The sequence below is a fragment of the Nilaparvata lugens genome, chromosome 7, assembly GCF_014356525.2.
Source record: "Nilaparvata lugens isolate BPH chromosome 7, ASM1435652v1, whole genome shotgun sequence".
In the NCBI taxonomy this organism is placed as follows: domain Eukaryota; kingdom Metazoa; phylum Arthropoda; class Insecta; order Hemiptera; family Delphacidae; genus Nilaparvata; species Nilaparvata lugens.
In genome coordinates this window covers 11,983,456-12,001,836 of record NC_052510.1, presented here as the reverse complement: position 1 = coordinate 12,001,836, position 18,381 = coordinate 11,983,456, and positions in this window count along the sequence as shown.

Here is an 18,381-nt window from a genome sequence, read left to right as displayed (position 1 = left end):
ATATCCTGGAATTGGGACCAATACTACCCATTGAAAGTATCACATATAGTTCGATTTACATTCTGAAGTATGGAATCATTTGAGTTAGAAACTTGAAACCCCGAAAATAATACGTTTATATTTCCCAGATTTCAAAAATACTCTAAAATTGTATGCTGACAAGTCCATTTCTCATTAGAGCGATTCGTGACAGAATGTTAATGGAACCAACACGTCACTACTGACCCAGATAACAATCCGAAAATCAAGATTCTGACACATTGTCAAATTGTCAACTGATGGAATGATGAAATTCATGTTGGTGGAATGATGGAATATGGAAAGCTGGAGGAAAGTGTTGAAAGCAGAGCGCGGATAATTGTAACTAGAAATTCGTTGTCGCAAACCCAATTTAAAATGAGTGACACTCGTTATGCGAGTGGCTTATACGTGACTTTGTAACGGAATTATCCCGTGAAAACTATAATAACTCTCACCATTCTCATTCGACTTCATTACTTTTGTAGTATGTCGGGAATTTGAATTGAGACGAGAACTTTGGAGAGATCTAAATGAAATTTTGCATGTAGCTTACAAATCGACTCGATTTGTTATATTTGAAAGGTTGTGCTTGTCATTTCTAATGGGAAAGATGAAATGAAACACTACTTTTGAACTATATTTGATGTTTCAATCAAGTTCCAACTATAGGAGCACCAAGGATTTATGCATTAATCTCATTATTCAAAATCAGTGCTAAATATTAAATGAATTGTTAACTTTTCAATTTTTTTTCATACTCAATACAAATTTTAGTGAGATAGGGTAGGAATTTCAATTCTCAATTGAACCTCGAATCTCATGCATAAGTGGCGTACAAATATAAGTGGCGTAAAAATACGCGCATAGTGGCGCATAAGGGGCGTACAAATATACGCGCCACGAACATGAACAATTCACTTTTAATCAGCTGACTATATCTGTATTTTTACAGAAACGGTAAGATACAGATATAAAAAGCTTGGCATCAGCTGATTAAAAGTGAATTGCTCATGTTCGCGGCGCGTAAATCTGTACGCACCTTTATTTGTCAACTCCACACACCTCTTGAAGAATACTGATAACACATTAAATCGATTATAATAGAATGCAGAGATCATAAAAATATTATATAATTCAAATCGTTTATTGCACAAAAATATATACAGAATACAACTGAAAGGAAATTGACAACTTTGTGCTACACGTCGGCAAAAGAAAACTTGTACGCCGACGTGGAGTCTTAATATAACTTATTCACTTATACATTAATATTAATATATAAAATGATCCTACAGTATTATAATATAGGCTAACAGTAATTAACATTCAACCAACTAAATATTCTATTCTAAGAAATAACAATAAATTAAAGATATACATAAAGCTGAATTTAAGATTCATACAACATCAATCAATATTAAACGAAATCATTAATTGAATAAAAATAATTTTCTCTCACCCAGGTATGGAAATCTTTTATTTTAGGCTTCTTTATCAACCATCCTCTTGGAACTTTATTATAGAGTTTATTTCTCAAATATGAAATACTTCTACGGGATAGGGTGCTATCAACTCTTTCAATTGTGATTAAGTTTTGAGCGACTTGTCTAGATACTCTTTGAAAATTTTGAATATTTTTTAATTTGAGCACATGTTTCTTAATAGTCTTTAAAATGAACAATTGTCTTATAGTGAACAGATTGGAATTCTGAAACAATGTGACACTTGGGAAATCTCTCAGATACCTCATCATTGTTTTGATAACTAACTTTTGTAAAACAAATAGAGGTTTCAAAGTTGAATCAAAAGTTCCTCCCCATATAGAATTACCATACTGAACTAAGGATTGGAATAGAGCAAAATAAACAGATTTTAGTAATTTTAGACTCAAAATACTTCTAAGCATGTACATTTTTAAATTGACCACCCTTAATTTTCTACAAAGGTAGCTAATCTGAGGTGACCAGCGTAGATGCTTATCAACAAAAATACCAAGATACTTGTAATTGTTTACACTCTCAATAACCTCATTGCAAGAATCACATGGATACCTGTTACAAGCATTATTCAAACAAAGCCTGTTAATATCTAGATCTCCTGTTGTTGTTGGACTGAAGGTCATACATTTTGTTTTACCAAGATTTAGTCTCAAATAATTACATTTTAGCCACTGAGAAACCTTATAGTAACCCACTTTTGTTTGCTCGATAACATCTTCCCAGGAACCTTCTTGGAAGATAAGTGCTGTGTCATCAGCAAAACAAATTGTCTTAGACCCAACTGAGTCCAGTACACTGGGCAGGTTATTAACATAGATCAAAAATAAAACTGGTCCCAATACAGTCCCTTGAGGTAGACCCCATGTCACATCTCTAATCTCACTTTTACTACCACCACAGCTAACGATTTGGCTTCTACCCCTCAGATAACTTTCAAAGAAATCTAACTCTATCCCTTGAATACCAATATTAGATAGTTTCTGAATCATTTTATCATGTGGTCAAGAGCCTTGGCCAGGTCCAGAAACATTACCAAGGTTTTTTATTTGTTTTGAAACCATTGTATATTGTCTCAGTTAAGGACTCCAATGCATCCTCTGTGCTTCTACCCTGTTGGAAACCAAACTGCCTCTTATCGAGGATTTTATTAACATCTAGATATTCAACTAATCTTTTCTTTACCAATTTTTCGAAAATTTTAGAAATAGAACTTAGCAAGCTAATTGGTCTATAATTTTGAGGTATTTCTTTACTCCCCCCCTTGTGTAAAGGAATAACTTTTGCATGCTTGAAATGCAAGGGAAAGTATCCAGATGAAAAACAACAATTGAAAATTTCTGAAAGAGGTTTAGAGATTGTGTCAGTTAATAGTTTTAGCACGCTGTTGGATATGTTATCCCATCCAGGTGCCTTATTATCATTCAAACTTTTGATTACTTCCTTGATTTCTGTTACAGTAACAAAATTGAAATTAAATGCATTTTCAATATCTATTGTTTGTTCCAAATATTGATCTTCATTCTGTCCATGTATATCAATTTCCTGCGCTTGATTTATACCTACATTCACAAAATAGTCATTCAAAGCATTAAGATCTTGATTTACATGTAATTGTGAATTCTTATTTACCCCAATAATTGCTGGATTTATCACAGACCATATCTTCTTAGGGTCACTTTGAGCTTTATTTATTTCTGATTGATAATATAAATCTTTTGCTTTTATAATTAGATCTACTATTCTATTTCTGTAAGACAGGAATTTCCTTCTCAGCTCTACATTAAATGGTTCATTTTTCAATCTTTTATATAATCTATCTCTCATAGTTATGGACTTTAGAATTCCATTGGACATCCAAGGTTTCAAATGTTTTTTAGTTAAATTAACCTTTTTAATAACTGTTGCAGTAGAGCAACACGTTTTTACATTATTTACAAACTCATTTACTAATGTTCCAATACTTCTATTCGCGTCAATCTCCCAATTCATTAAAGCACTCTCCTCTAACAACTTTTCTTTATTAACATTCCTCACTTCAATAAACTTACATGGCTTACTAGATCGAGAACAAACATCTTTTTTAATTGATGCGTGAAGAGCAGTCGCATAATGATCAGTAATTGACATTTCTAATACAGCAGTTTTTAATGAGTCATTATGTTTGGATTTAGAAAAAATATGGTCTAAACAAGTATTTGAAGCAGGACGAGTTTTTCTATTGACAAAGGACTCAAACCCATGCGAACTCATAATAGACAAATAATCATGCGTTTTTTTAGAGTTACATAACAAATCAATATTTACATCACCTATCACTAATGAATAATCAAAATTAAAGCATGAACCATTCATATAATTATCAAGTTGCTCTATGAATAAAGGTATACTTGTACTAGGAGATCTATAAACGGATGTTACTAAATATTTATTATTTTTAGTTTGCAGCTCAACAGCTAAGAAAGGATATTCGTTTGGACTATCAATTTTTTTCTTTATACACATTAGACATTCTATTATACATTACACACAATAAGACTAGAGCTGGAATACTAATTTTCAAATCAATACTGGACACAATCTATGACACAATAATATCAATATACCAACAAGTTCCATTTATTTTGCAAATCACAATTATTCTATTAATATAATGAATTATCATTCTATTATCTATATATTATAGTTTTATATAGATTCAGAAAATGGATAGATATTCTATTGTGAGATATTATTATTAATCGTCAATCTCATCAGTCATCAATCTGCAAAATCAGTGATGAATCTTAAATTTGTTGTCAACAATTTTCTTATTGCCAGCAATTAAACTTCGGTTTTGCAGGCAGCGCTAAACATGTTATTTTGTTTTGACAAAGTTGTTTTTCGTGTATAAATATTAAGACAGTATAATAATATGAATATTAATAATATTTCGTGTTCAAATATTGATCAATATATTTTTTTTCAACTTTTTATTGAAGATTATTATTTTTATTATAATTTTTATTATTTCTGTTGTGGGCGAAATAAGAAATTGATTTGATTTGATTCTCTAGTTAAATTTTCGTGAGATAGGTAGGAAGTTCAAGTCTCATATTGAACCCTGAATATTGTAGATCTATTATCAATCGAATAACTACATTCTGGATCTATTCCAGTTTAATAATCTCCTACCCCATATTATCATGACACGGACTCTGACAAACTATTGATTTATCTATAAATCTATCTCACTTTCCAACTCATTAATCAACCAACGTTCAGCCAACGCAGCCAATTAATTCATCTGCAGCTTGAACAAACGTGGCATAATTACTTCCATAGTGTTCATTAGCATAGGCGAAAAAATTAAATTACTGCTTGGAAACTGGTATAAGGCCAGACTACAGCATTCAATCAAAAGTTACTACTTTGCCTCATTGTAATGCACAACTGTTCGTCAAGCTGAGGTCTTGAATTTATAAAATATACTTTTTTCTGCTCCTCATAACGTGAAGAATAATCTCGCTCACCTTTCAATTAGGGGCTGTCTTCTGGGAGGATTACCAAACGAATATTGCTTGCGCGCGAAAGTTTTAAATGAATTTTTAAAGTAGCTGCAGGATTCTCACACTTCCGTAGGAGAAAGTGCGGATGATTCGTATCATTAAATGCGGATTACGTTCACGGCTCGTAAATAATCATTTCTGTTGAAGCTTTTAGAATTATTTGAAAAATCATCTGAAAAAATAATAGGAGTTTTTATGAAAGGATTTGAGTTTCATAAGATTTCTGCTAACAAAATTAATTGATGCTGAAAAGTTTCAATAACTTTCTCCAAAAACATAAATTTTTCTTCTATCCATTGATAGGAGTGAACAATAAGGAATTATTTATTTATTTATTTATCCAGTCATGTAAAATTATGAAACTGATGTGAGAAGACACAACAGGCTTATTTCCAAAACTGTCCCTTCTCAAATTTATACTACAGTGAAAATTAATCTTTAGGATAAGTTACTATCATTTATTGAAATAACAATTCTCACATCAAAAAACTAACAAATTTCCAATCAAAAATAGATAACATGAATATCTCAATCTCACAGAATTAGAAACAATTATCCAGACAATCCAAGTTTCGAATAAAACTGGAAAATTTTGAACCGAAAACACGCACTATTTATGAACTAGTTATGATAAATCTATTGTCAAAAAATTTACTTGAGTAACAAATATTGGCATTCCAGATAATGGGAGATATCAATGGAAGTTTTAAAATGATCGAGAGCTCAAAGTCAGAATCAACTTAGACTTGTCTCTTGAATCTTGAAATGGAGACTTGAATTCATTTTATTTCCATGGAGAGAATTGTAATGTGAAATTTTCAGTTCAATATTATCATAAACATTTTTATAGTTTTTGCTTTTTGGATGTGATTTTGTGTTTGAAAATACTTTTCTTGTGTTATCGACTTCTATTAAAAACAAACTTCGAAAGTAATTGGATGTCTTATATGAAGAGGGAGTTGGAAACTGTTCAGTTTCGGGATTTATGGACGGAATATGGATTTGATGCAGTGGATCTGCTTAACAACAGAAATAGAATACTGGAAGCGTATTCGGGGAGGATGATAGAGGAGGATAGATGTAGGTCTGACAATTCTCAGATGTCTCCTTTGTATGGAATGTTCAATCCTGATTCGGTACTGGGAGAACAGCTTACTTTTCAGCTGCCAATTCGGATGATTAGATGCGTAACACAGTTGAGATTATCGGCAAAAAGTACATTCATTCAAGTTAATGGTAACAGGTATCAAGTTGAGCCACAGAGAATATGCCCCGCTTGTGAATCACACTTAGAAACAATTCTGCATTTTCTTCTTGTTTGTCCCTCTTATGAAGACCTCAGGATTCAATACATTGCGCCTCATGTTCATAACATAGTTCAAAACGTTGATAAAATAATGGTTTTATTATCTAATTTCAATGTTGAGAAAATTGAACATGTTTATCAATATACTACTAAGGCACTGGCTAGGAGGGATACTATGGTCTCTGAAATCGTAAGGGCTACATGACCAATGACGATTCTTTTCGATGGAAATATTTTAAAATGGTTTTTGTTAATTGAGTAGGTTCTTTTTATTGAAAGTGAAGTCTGTAAACTAATTGAATTAGATAAGTTAACTAAAATGTTAAGTTTTTTGAGTTAAGTGGATTTGTTGAATGTATTAAATTTATTGGATTTGCTGATCTTGATGAATGTATTTAAGTTACTGAGTTGTTTGAATATGTTGAATCTATTTATATTATTGATTAGGAATTACCTTGTACCTTCTAATTTGAGCTTGTTGAATGTTAGCAATTCATAGTAATACTGTTTATTGATTGTAATGTAGGTACTTCCATTGTGCGTGGTTGTATACAGATTTATAATTGGATCTTGTTATTAGTTTGATCTGCTGCCAAACATTTTTTTTCATGTTGTTTAATTTAGTCATTGTTAGAATTTCTTATACTCAACTCATTTGTATGGTTATACCGTGTACAAATAAAATGATTTATTATTATTATTATTATTCTTGATTTAAAAATATTTATAAAATAGGAACTCAGGAAGTGGAAGTACAAATTTTTATTTAGAAAACATCATGAAGAACCCAAGACATAACCTATAAGCTTGAGTGCTGATAGGAAATGACATTGGGTAATACGGCAAGGCAGCACATCCGAAAGGATCTCTCTAACGATAAAAGCCATGAGAATGAATAAATAAATAAATTGAATTAATAATTTAGGTTGCAGTTATCACCTCGACGCAGTGAGGCACAACGGGGCAGAAATAAGAAGATAAAGTGAGCAGTTTACGCAATCATTGATATGTCCAATTGTCCAATAAAATTGATAATCGTGTTTGAAGAAAACATATTAGATAAATAAATGTTGTGTTAGTGTGAGACAGATATTTCATGCTTCGTTGAATGTAGAATGTAGATGTTATAAATATATCACACCAAACCTATACTACCGGTACTTCTATTTCCAAGATTTGAGATGTTGTTCAAACTTCAAGCTTGAAACTTGTTAGGTTTCAGAAAGATTCTTACAAAATTTTGAAATCACTCTGAAGTTTCCTAATGAACGCTATTCGGTTTCAAACAAGTTGAATGTGAGAGAAAAAGTGTGAAGGTGTATTGAGAGATGAGAGAGATAGCGTACAAATAAATAGAGGGGAAAAGTAGGAGAAGGAAAGTACTAAAGCAAAATCAACAGAGATGCTTAGTGAAAATAATGCAAATGTGGCTGGGAAAGTTGATTTATACTTGTTTTCCCGCTGCTTTTTCGGACGGACGGACGGCGACGGAAAATTATTAGGACAAGATAAAAAGTGGAAATAAGAAGTTAAGAGACACTGTGAGTGAGTGAGAGAGAGGGAGAGTGCAGTTTTCAAGAAGTCCAACCAAATTTCTTTATCAAGTTCATAGTGTACGGGAAGCAATGAATTTACTGTTGCCTCTGCCTGCTTACTAACTTCACAGCAGGGACAACTTCCATAATTAGGTTGACTCCGGGCTCCTTACACCCCCTCACCCCTCGAACCCCCCTGGGGACCCCCTCCCTGCAAACACTCAACTCACCCAGTCCGTTTCACAATATTCTCTTCAAAATTATATTATAAAAACTTTGCTGTAACTCAATATACCATTTCTCATGTTGTCTCATGCCGCCTTGAAAAGTGGCTGCTCGCCTTTTTTCAACTTCTGTTCTCGTGTACTGCTCAGAGACAACTTACTCCACTCTCTGCTCCTTGGAGTCCTCTTAACTTGTTGGTGATCTTTTAGCGCCTCTGTGCTGAGTGACTCTCACCTTTAGCGACTCCACTGACTCACTTACAAACTGTAGGTGTGACTGGAAAGGTTATCTCCGAAAACGTGAGGGAGGAATCGTGTGAGGTCGTGAATCTTTCTCACAAATCAGTCAGTTGTTTTTCTGTTGAATTCAAAATGGTCTTAGATAGAATCTGGGGTTTTATTCTTATTATTGTCTATCTGATATGATGAAGTGGAAATGTTTGAGAATTTGTTACTGAAACTATCTACTGTATACCACTCTGATATGAGTGTATGTTTTGTGTGTGGTGTGTGTGTGTGTGTGTGTGTGTGTGTGTGTGTGTGTGTGTGTGTGTGTGTGTGTGTGTGTTGTGTGTGTGTGTGTGTGTGTGTGTGTGAGTGTATGTGCGTCTGTGTACACGATATCTCATCTCCCAATTAACGGAATGACTTGAAATTTGGAACTTAAGGTCCTTACAATATAGGGATCCGACACGAACAATTTCGATCAAATGCAATTCAAGATGGTGGCTGAAATGGCGAAAATGTTGTCAAAAACAGGGTTTTTCACGATTTTCTCGAAAACGGCTCCAACGATTTTGATCAAATTCATACCTAGAAAAGTCATTCTTTATCAACTGCCACAAGTCCCATATCTGTAAAAATTTCAGGAGCACTGCACCATCTATGCGGAGTTTGATTCTAGATTCCCAATTATCAGACTTTAGATACAAATTAATCGAAAAATTTCAAGTGGAAAAGATTAAACTTAAACATCTCTACAATTAATGTTCAGTAACATTTTCACCTTAAATTGAAAATAAGCTCGAAATTCGAGAAAATAATATTATTCAATTGCAAACTGTTGGCAACTGTTGATTCTATTAAATCATTCACTATGAAGAGATAGCAGACTTTGTGTGTCTGCAGCGTTATTCTCCTGTCACCAGCTGGCTCAGATCTTAGAAAAGTAGTCTTGAGATGCGCGGGAACACTATCGTCAGTTGATCAATTTTCATTGATCAAAGTTGTGTGATGCACCACACCAGATTTTCATTTGATCTGATGAGGGTAGATGTTTTGTGAGGATTTGTGAGCGAATCAATCTACTGTCAACCACAGCTGACTATCAGTTTTGTTCATTAATTTCAAGGCCGTTTGCACAGTGAACCACGGAGTAGATAAACATCTACCTCTGTTGTTCATTTTTCTGTGCTTGAATCAAATTGGATAAGCTGGTGGTCTAATCCTTGAAATCAACAGATTATGACGAATTAAACTTCTATTCATAATAAGTGTTCAATCTAGTTGGAACTGAGATTGCTTTCAAACTGGCACTCTTCAAATGGAACTTAGAGAAACACTACACGATTGGTTAAATTTGAATGATTTTTTAAATTCAATATTATATTTCCTTCAGCAATATACCCTATACTGTTCATATAATTGAAGAAGGATAAAATATTATTCCTTATTTGAAAAGTTTTAAATGAATTCTGTTATAATAATAACTTAGAGAAACGCTACACGATTGGTAAAATTTGAACGATTTTTTAAATTTCATATTATATTTCCTTCAGCAATATACTCTATACTGTTCATATAATTGAAAAAGGATAAAATATTATTCCTTATTTGAAAAGTTTTAAATGAATGCTGTTAAAATAATAACTTAGAGAAACACTACACGATTGGTAAAATTGGAACTATCTTTAGATTCAATTATATTTCCTTAAGCACTGTACCTTATACTGTTCATATAATTGAAGAAGAATAAATAATATATCTTATTTGAAAACTTTCAAATAATTCTGTTGATGGAGGTCGATAGAGTATTCTGTTGTCTAGTTCAAAAGATATTGTGAAACATATTTTTTCGAAATGAAGTACAGTGGATATAATGGACTACAAGAGTATTACAAAAAGTTGCAATACAGATATGGATTCTGTTTGTTCTCTAGGTAGCAGCTCAGTATCAAACTAGGAAGAAGTTCAATCAAAACTGAAATAACACACATCTATGATAGCACTCAGCCTGCGCCATTTTTCAATTTCAGAAAAAATATCTAGATAGAAAAAGGGCACAGCGAGCAGAAATGGAATGTAGGTTACAAAGCGAAAGCGGATTGCAATTGCCCGGCTTTCAGAATGGAAACTGCGAACTTGAAGCCACAATGCGTATAATACAGAGGAAGGCATGCAGTGATACAAAACGAGACAGAGAACGGCTTGCAGTGATACAAAACGAGACAGACGTACGTATGAGCGTACTTATACGTGGGGGACCGGATGGTGCACTGACTGAAACTAGATTACCGCGTGCGAGAAATCTGAAAAAAATATGTCCGTCAGCATTAGCTTGCGTGTTTTTTAAAAGCCAACAGCGTGAATTTTAATTCCACACATTCTGCTGTGGTGGGGAATTGTGTGCAATCTAACAGGTTTTCCAGGCGCGGTTCCAATGTGGCACAAAGATTCCACTACTTGTCCGGCGACCTCGCAAAAATCTGTTCGTTATTTTTGTTTGAGGACCGTCGGACGACAGTCGTCATTTACATTAATGTGTTAACGGAATGTTTTCCCCGGACAACTGCGAAACAGCGTTATGGCTAGACACGGCTGCCGCTGGTCGAAAGCTGCTTGTCGTTTTGTTTGCTAGCTGGAAAATCACGTCTCCCTGATGTTCAGAAAAAAAGCGTGGATTACATTGTAGTAGAGAAATCTAGTTTCTCGTGAAGAGGTAGAATGGTTCTAACTACTTTCACCATGAAAACAACTCATTTCTCAGAAATTGGATTTTATTGTTACTCATAAATTTATTATTATTCAGCTCTGGAAATTATGCTAGAATCAGAATTTTAATAGAACACGACGAAATCATTGTGTTAACTATTCGTAAAATAAATATGTAACTAGTAGGAAATGGTTCTAGATAGATTGAAGAAGGAGAAGGGAGATTACAATAGAAAGAAGAAGAAGAAGAAAAAAAAACGACGAGACAAGAAAGAACAAGAAGAACACGAAAACAAAGAAAAGAATAAAAGAAGAAGAAGAAGAAGAGAAGAATAAGAAGAAGAAGAAGAGAAGAAGAAGAAGAAGAAGAAGAAGAAGAGAAGAAGAAGAAGAAAAGAAGAAAAGAAGAAGAAGAATAAGAAGAAAGAGAATAAGAAGAAGAAGAAGAAAGAAGAAAAGAGCAGAAGAAGAAGAAGACGAAGAAGAAGAAGACGAAGAAGAAGAAGAAGAAGAAGAAAAGAAGAAGACAGAAGAAGAAGAAGAAGAGAAGAAGAAGAAGAAGAAGAAGAAGAAGAAGAAGAAGAAAAGAATAAGAAGAAGAAGAAAAATAACAGAAGAAGAAGAACAAGAACATAAGAACAAGAATAACAAGAAGAGCAAGAAGAACAAGAAGGAGGAAAAGAATAAGAACAGAAAGAAAAAAGGAATAAACGGTAAAAAGTACAGTAGTTTGAAATGTTGATTAACTCGTTTAATTTCGCATTGGAGTTGAAGACCTGAAGACTCATTCTTGTTTAGGTATTTTTGAAGCTCTGTGGTCTACACGAAATGTAACCTGATGTATTAAGTCTTTTACATTTCTATTGATATCATTTTATCTTTAACATTAAAAGGTTTGTTGCAGGGTTGCAGCTCATCTCCAACTCTGTACAAGATCTTAGAAGATACCTTGCGGACATGGAAGAGAAAGTGTCAAGGTATGGGAATACCCATCAGAGGAGAGAACCTTTTCACCCTTTGTTTCGCAGATGACCAGGTTGTGATTGCTCAGGATGAGGAAGACCTAAGCTCTATGATGAGGAAACTCAAGGAAAAGTATGAAAAGGCTGGTCTGGAAATAAATATAGACAATACGGAGTATTTGCAGACAAATGGGAATTCAACACAGAATTTAACCATTGATGACAATACTGAGATAAAAGGAGCAGAAAGATTCAAATACCTTGGGTTCACTATCACGCAAAGTGGCGATACAGAGGAAGAAATAAAGATCAGATTGGCAAAGACAAGAAGTTGCATAAGGCAGTTGCACCCAATCTTATGGAGTAGAAATATCCATAAGAAAACTAAGCACAGGATATTCAATACCATCGTGAGAAGTGTAATGACTTATGGTGCAGATGTGGGTGACAAACAAGAAAACGAAAAGTAGAATAAAAGCTGTCGAAATGGAGTTTTGGAGAAGGTGCTGTGCTTTAACCATAATGGAGGGTGAGGAATGAGGTGATCAGGGACAGAATGAAGGTGGAGTCTGATATAATGAAATTCAGAAAGACAAGAGGTTGATGTGGTATGGTCATGCCAGAAGAGCTAGTGCCAGTAAGTGGATTGGAATAGTGACAGATTGGAGTCCGTTGGGGCGGAGGAGGAGAGGAAGACCAAGAAGGTCTTGGAGGGATGAAGTGGATGAGGCTATGGTAATGAGGAATTTGAGAGATGGTGAGTGGGAAGACAGACAAGGATGGAGGACTCGGCTAAAAGAAGGAAGACAGTAAAGTACTGTAAAATCCTAATTTATATATATATATTTCTATTCAGCCAATTCTCCAATGGAATGATTGAGATAACAAAAACCTGTATTTGACATCGCTCAAACATGAGCTTTCTCTTGTCCCTGGTAACATCAACTTGAAAGTTGAGCTTCATGAAGATAATCTCAATATGCTCTGCTCATATTTGTAGTCTTGGATGAAGAATGGATAATAATAACCTTCTTATTAAAGAACAAAATACAGTGAAATACAGTGAGAGCCCTTCATCTGAGCTTATCAGTTCAGTTGATATCAAAAAACGTTACTGATTAGAATAACTGTCATTAACCTCTAGGAAGACCGTTGTCATCTGAGCTTATCAGTTATGTGAATACTGAAAAACGTTACTGATTACAATAACTGTCATTATCTTCTAGGAAGACCGTTGTCATCTGAGCTTATCAGTTATGTGAATACTGAAAAACGTTACTGATTGGAATCTGTCATTATCTTCTGGAAAGAAGCTCTAAAAAATGTTAGGAATGTATTGTATATTTTCATATTATTTTTGTCGGTCTTTTTGTTTGTTTGCGATGAAGTTCAAATAATGAAAATTGCCAGTGGCTATGATCCTCATGGAATGTTACTGTTCCGAATATGAATACAAAATCAACTTTCCAAATAATAGGATCGGGAATTATATTATTTTTTCGAAAGTTTGTGTGCGAATACGTTTTCAGAGAATTCTCGCATAAATGAAATTAATCGCCTCGAGGCATAATGCATGACGTCGAATGTTGTGTGAGTTTTTGTTGTTTGGAAAATAATATCAATGTCCAATAACACACCCAAGGGCCCATAATCGATTTCATTGAAAATTTTCCTCTTCATTTGTTTGCCTTTCCATTCCGACTGAAAATTTGGTAGAATTTTCCTCTTCCATATTGAGCGATGATTATAATTTTTTTTGGGAGAAAATTAAATGTAAAAAATTCCATTCATTCATTGTAAAAACTATAATCATAATACAATATTATGACATTAGAGGAAAACTGGGCTGAGCCTGTACTATTCCTCTCCAAAACTTTTGATAAAATGTTAATTTTGTCCAAAAGTCAAGGTTATGTAATCACACACTGCTTCGTCACTCGATTTTCGGTCCAGGAATAATGAATTGAGATTTTAAAATTTTTAAGATTGACCTTATACTTTGAATGAATCACAGAATGTATCACAATGAATTAAGAACTTAAAAAATATTGCACTTATTTGAAAAATTTTAATAAATTATAATATCATACTAGTAGTAGCCTCCAGTATGGAATACAGTATGAAATAGATGAGCTCCATCTATATATATAAGAGCGAAATGACACTCACTCACTGACTGACTGACTGACTGACTGACTGACTCACTCACTCCCTCACTCGCATAACTAAAAATCTACCGGACCAAAAACGTTCAAATTTGGTAGGTATGTTCAGTTGGCCCTTTAGAGGCGCACTAAGAAATCTTTTGGCAATATTTTAACTCTAAGGGTTGTTTTTAAGGGTTTAAAGTTCGTCTTCCAGCATATATATTCTTCTTCACCCAATCTCTTAATTGTAATTGAAATTTCCATTTATCATATGTTACTATAGAACTATAATCTCGATAGAGTACCTCTTCGAAACAGTTGTTAACTGGCAACTAAACTAATAATTTTGGCAGGTTGGCATTAAGTTGAGTTGACTTTGTTAGGTTGGCACCAAGTTGAAGATTTAAATGCATTTATCGCGGAAAAATTGATTGGGCACTGCTACTTCAATCCTGGGAATATTATATTACTAGCAGTCAGGCTCGCTTCGCTCGCCATATACGTTTAGCCAGACGTTTAGTCTGGATCCCCGACTGGATTGTCCTAACATATGTTAAAAATGCCCAAATGAAAAATGCAGGCGAGCGAAGCGAGCCTGCTGATCTTATTCTTGGACGATCCAGTCGGGGTCGCCCCCTGGCTAGACGGATATGGCGAGCGAAGCGAGCCTGACGGCTAGTAGTTTATATAAATTGAAGTAATAATCGTCTGTTGATCAAAGTAAACTCAATTCAATGCATTCACACTGTCAAAAACATTTGAAGTCATTGATATAGAAATAGAAGGACGCAAACAAGCTGGAATCTTTTTCTCGGCATGACTGTTCTGTTCTTACCCTAAGAATAATAATGAACAACAATTTTTTGTTCTTCTTGATTAATAATGTCAATTTTCATCAAAACACATGACTTTCCCAAGAACATCAACATCTCATGAATAATTCCCAATATAATTACCAGCTTCCTTCACAAACTCATTTTCTTCACACTGATGAAAGAGACTTTGTAACAATAGTTATTGATTCCACTCTCCTCTCCCTTCGAAATTTTAATGGTGTTTGATCCAGGAGCCCTTTCACTTCTACTCTAACAATGAAATTCGATTCGTAATTTCATTGTTGTTAATTGACACAACCCTTTCCCCCACTCCCCTCTTGATCACCCCCTTCCAACAAGAATGTAGAGACAAGAGTATAGTCAGTGTTGTATACACAGTGGTGAGTTATTTATAGATCGCGAACTGCGTCGGACCCCTTGTAATCACAAACATCATCAAGGCGAATCGAGCAGCCCGTCCATCAGCTTACCCCTTTATTTACAGTGCGAAGACCCCATGTCTACCAGTAGCAGCGTAGACCGGCTTTCTTTACGTGCTCTTCTGAGGTGCATTCATTATCACTTTAATCTTACATAAACCGGGCCTCTGTTCCCCGGAGATTCGAGGTTTATTAGCAGCTTCAACCCTTCATGAGAGACGGAGGAGCGCCTTTTGGCAAGAAGAGAGGCCGTTTCTTGCCCCCGAAATTCGCCACCATAAAAAGGTCAGAGCCAGTCCTGTCTTGGGTCGTGAGTACTGCTCATTTTTCCCCGGTAATAAGACGGGGCAATGTATTATCTGCGAGAATACAGTCTGACTGTTTATCTACACAGCCGTAGTTTCAGGGACAACTTTCTTCCTTGAAATGTTGAATAATTTGGTTTGCTCTGAATATTTATTCGAGCCCCAATACTACTCGTAAACTTGAAGTACTTTTAGTCAACTTCTCGCCTTTGACATCAAACAACAGTTCAAGGATAATTGGACATATTTATACCTCGCTTTTATTCATGAATAACAAATATTTGACTCATAGGATGAATTTACTATCCTTTTCAGCTTTTACATCTGATTTATGGCAAACATCATTATAATTACCAAAGTGCTCATCTCATTTTAATGCGTCTTTATATTAGATAAGATATCTGCCAGACTTGGTGAGAGACGGTCGCTTGTTTTGGCTTGTTATCATCTACCGTTCGTTGCCTGCAATGAACTGAAATCTACTCGTAGTCTAGCCGCGCCGTGTCGTGAAATTTTGCATTTTTTCCGAAAAATTGGAATTTAAGCATAGTGAAACAATAATTACCAAAAGTTACAGTTTATTTCAGTTTCTATTTTTTTGGTTGTGTACAGTATAGTCATGAGTTTGTGCAGTCAGTTATCTATCAGTTATCAGAAACAACAAAGATAAAATTGTATGTAGACAGTGCAAATCGTTCTTTCATGGGAAATGTGTCGGGTTGGGTCAAACTGAGATAGATCAGTTGGTTAGTGGTTCCGGTTGGTCCTGTGAAAGTTGTGTAAAACTGTTTAGAATTCAGCGTAGCAACAGTGATACGACACCAGTGCGAGTGAACACTGCGTCAGCCGCAAACAATTCGGATATTACACTTGCATCTTTAATGCTTCATTAGAAGATCTAAAGGCGTTGATTTTGAGCAGTAATAGTCAGTTGCGGGAAGACTTGTCAGCTCCATCCGTACGTGTATGGAGAAGATTGATAAAAATGGTGAAATGTTGGCTAAGCAAGCTGAAGTAATTGAAGCTCAAAAAGTGGTCATCAAAAATCTTTCCGACGAAAATGTGACTCTTCGCGCGAGACTGGACGCAGTCTCATGCCAGATGGACGATCTCGAACAGTATTCGCGAAGAAACACCCTGGAAATCAACGGTGTTCCATCCTTGGCTAATGAGGATGTGACAGAAACTGTTATCAAGGTTTGCAAGTCAGTGGGAATGAACATTGCAAAGGATTCCATTGATGCTTGCCATAGGTTGAAGAATAGGAATAACCGTCCCGCACCTGGTATCATTGTCAAGTTTGTGCGCCGTGGAGACGCTCATGATCTGATGCATAAGAGAAAGATGAAGGGCGATCTGAATACTCGACACGTTGGCTTGACTGGTGAGTCTCGACCAATCTACATCAACAGGTCGCTGACGCCTAAGCGTAGGGTAGGCCTCCTGTTTGCCAGGGCGAAACAGCTTCAGCGTGATAGTAAGATCAAATATGTATGGACTGATCATGCCGGTAATATCAAAATAAGAATAGACGATGGCGGAAAGGCTTTCATTATTAATACCGAGAACGATTTTTCGGATTTTTCTAAGTCATCTCATGTATCTGATTCTCATAATTTAAGTTTGTTTCAATACAGTATTATTAAATTCTATCTACAATAGTGTTTACGGACTTAATTTTGCTAGCTAGGACTGAGATTATTTTATTATTTATTTATTTGTACTAAGATTATTGCATAATTTGTTGTTCATTGTTGTTTGTACTTGAATCAGTCAGATTTTGAGCACTTCTGGGTTTTGTTTTGGAGTCGCCCATCACCTTGTAGTATTTTCAGAGCAGAACTGTAATAAACTACCTTCCATGAGTCTGTTGTGACAGATGAAATTATATGAGTATATTGCATAGCTTCTGAGAGTAGAACTATATTTTCATTATTATTACATTCTTGCTTATACATGGAATTGAATTGAATATACATTTGATTGAATTGAAAAGGAGCAAGTAAAGTACTGTAGCAAGGAAGTATAACGTAAGTTTTCATTTTCAGTTCTGACCTATAATTCTAATTCATTCAATCTAATCTCATTTATTGATAGGCGGAGCCATAGTAACTACTTTTACAGCCTTTGTTTACTAACGGCTCTCGTCTTATCAATGAACGCTACTGTCAAACTTCTTAATGATTGAACTTAGTTGACGAGAATTTGTGTACAGTGATGCACAAAGTAGTGGGAGACATTGTTCGAGTTTTCATTATCATTTTAGTAAAGATATAATAATTCATTATTACGGAAGACTGTTTTTTTCTGAATCCACATGGTGAATTGTGAGGTGAAGGAGTTTTTAGTATCTCTTTTTTTCAAGTACACGTATCATCATTTTTGTTTCTTTTTGGCGCGGCTAGCAGAAGTAATGAATAATTACTGATTTCAGTTTTAATCTTTGTTCTTTTTTTTCTATGATTGATTGTGTTTTTGTGTAATGGATGAGGATGAGGATAGTCAATACAATCACTATCTTTCTCTTCCTTGTACTGAATTGAAGAATATTTCTGAATATAAAACTTTTTTCTCAACCAGGAATGGCGAGGACAAACTTACAATATTGCACATTAATATAAGAAGTTTTTCCAGGAATTTTGACGAGCTCC